Source organism: Microchirus variegatus, assembly GCF_963457635.1.
Source record: "Microchirus variegatus genome assembly, chromosome: 7".
Classification (NCBI taxonomy): Eukaryota; Metazoa; Chordata; class Actinopteri; order Pleuronectiformes; family Soleidae; genus Microchirus; species Microchirus variegatus.
Window position 1 is genome coordinate 7335746 of NC_139808.1, and position 3056 is coordinate 7338801.

Sequence of the window (3056 nt, forward strand, 5' to 3'; positions counted from 1 at the left end):
CTTAAACAGTCCTCTATGAGTAGCCTCAGGTCTTTCCACAATAAAGACCTGAGATCATGTTCTTCTTCCGACTCCTCCATCATCATCATCAGCCTCCATCTTGCTCTCTCTCCCTCGTGTCCTCTTCTGTGACACCGACTGTCCTCCTTCACATCAACATCCCTGATCCCTCTCTCTCTGTGCACGGCTGCATACAAATTAGAAACCAGATACATAATAATAATAATAATAATAATAATAAGAGGACGCATCCACTATCTCGCCTCTTAATTTGCATGCAGCCGCGCGCTGCTCTTACCTCCTTTGTGTTTCAAACCTCCTGCTGGAGTATTAGAGAAAGGGAGAAAGACAAAAGCTTTCATTTGCATGATTCGTGTGACGCGGTTGCTCCCAAACCCTGGTATTAAAAAGTGGAACAGGATCAGGATGGCGATGGGGCCACGAGGCAGCAAAAAGACCCCCGGATTTGGGACCCACAGTCCTAACAAGGGTCATGGAGTTCTCCACAAACTCCAGTTTCCAGAAGTTAATTTTACACTTAATTGACCTTAGGTGTAAATGTGAGAGTGAATAGTTGTCTCTATGTCTTGGGCCTGTGATCATGGACTGTAGACTTGTCCAGGATTTACCCTAGGATTGGCACCAGCAGCCATTGCAACCCGTTATTGATTATTCCGAATATTCCCCTATTCTTTATTTATGCACTCATGCTTTTATTAAAATGAACTTTTACTCTAAACCAGTATAAAAAAACGACATAAAGTCAAGGTCTTGAAAGAGTCTGGACTTTTAATTTGGGAAAAGGAAGCAGCTGTGTCTTCACAACCTCTGCTCAGACAACTTTAAGTTACATATCTGTTAAATAAACCCTTTTAAAACCCGATCACACAGCCTGTTTTTGCTTTGCCTTAACCTTATTTCCCGATAACAGAATTAAATTCTGTATTTCTGTAATTTTCTGTATTTCTGTGAATGTTTTCATTTACTGGATTAAAGTAGTTTCCTTTGCACGTTTAGATTTTTCAAAACATAATAATGACTTAATTAAAAACCAAAAAATGATATTATACTTAATATCAGTTGGGATACTCCTCAAATATAGCACAACACTGGGGCTGAAAATGGAAGAAATCACTGACACCACTTCTCAAAATTGCATCATATACTTCCACCTAGTGGATGTACGCTGTATCACACTATGCTGATCGGACTCACATTTTTCTTCTTCTTTTGTTATTAAAGCCTGTGATGATCTCCATCATCTCCATCTTTTAAGACAGACCTTGGCTGTGAACTGCACAGTGAAGATGAGTCAGCGTCAGAGCTGGAGAAACATTGTTCTGTGACGCATGACTGACGAATTAATGAATGAATGAATGAATGAATGAATGAATGAATGAATGAATGAATTTGAAAATGTGGCCGAGAGCTTCCTCATTATTTCATGCCTGAAAACACTTTTGTTCACCGGGAGTCAAAGACTCAGTGATTCATCAAAGAATGAGACGGCGCTCACAACTTTTTTTGAAAAGGATTTAATGGTTTGAAGAAGCAAACGGTGGCCTTGTCTGATATTTGTGAGGAAGGAAAAATACACATCTAATGAGGTCGTGTCCACAGCGTGGTTTGTTTTTTTCTGTGATGCTATTTCAAATACTTTGAGGCTGGATTATTAACTCCAACAAGATGTTTGTGTCTTTGTGATGTGAGCAGCGTGACCTAAAAAAGTTCTTTTTTTAATAAAACTTTTCTCATTTTGTTTGTTTGTTTTCCCTGAAAACAATTAAGTTGTTGTGTGTTGGGATTCTAGTGAACTGGGCACAGGTTTGCGCTCTCTGAGTGCTTTCTCCAACGCTGTTATTTTCTCTACTCTGCACAATAAAGACCTCGTGAGCTTAATCCTTAGAACACAGAGCATTTTGGCTGATTTTTTTTCTCCGTTACTATATTAAAATGTACAGTATATACAGAGGCTATAAGAATGTGCAATATAGAGCGTAGGGCTGCAACTAACGATTAATTGCGTAATCGATGAAATGTCATAAAAATTTGTTGATCGGTGTTTGTCAAACCTAGGAATGGGGATGTTCTCAAATGTCCACAAACCAAAATGATGCAGTTTTCATGATTTCTAAGTCACATGGAGCCAAAAAAATCACAGAAATGGGTTTGAAGTCTTTAGAAAACACTCAATTAATTTAGTAATCGCTTGAGCCCAAATGTCTCGGAGTGTCTTATATCCTTTTTTTTCCGCATAACCTCAACAATCTGATGATCATTTTCACCAACTATATAAACACACCTGAGCAAATAGTACTCAAAATGTTTAAAATCGGACTGATTTTGTGAAATTGTCAATTCAAAGTTCCCTCTGCTCGTTTTTATGAGTTAAAAAAAAACAGTCTAATTTTGTGACTTCTGCACAATTATTGCCACTTTATATCAAGACTAAAAATTCAATATAAAATAAAGACGACGAAAAACTTTTTTTTTAAAAAGCCTGAATATGTGACCTATGAACACACAGGCCCAGGATGTCCATATAAGGAGTTGTGTATTATTCCCACTGCAATTTACCAAGGGTGCACATGTGATAAGCACTGCAATTCCCAGCCTGATCAGTAGGGGTCGCTACACAAGGTTGTTGTGCTTCTGGCTACAATGAGCAATGGCGTCCAAGAGAGAAAGACTGTTGTTATTGCAGCTGAATAACATTAAAACAGTGGCCGTTTCTCACCTGAAATAAATATTGTTGTTTTTCTGCAGAAGTATAAATTGGGCTTAAGGGTTAATTTAAGGCAGCAAAGTCACTGGTTCACCCTCTCTCTCTTTCCAGCTCCTACTACACTCAGCCCGCCATGATTGAATCATACATATTGCATCATATAACAGAGGAGAAAGAGAACACTGTGGATAATGTGTTTTTCTTTATTTCAGACTTCTTGACTTATCTCTTTTTTTTTCTTAATATGAAGTTGTTTTTGCCTCATAACAAAAGAACTTCTTTGAAGAATGAAAGGAGAAGGAGGGGAGGGAGGGAAAATGTGGCTCGCAAA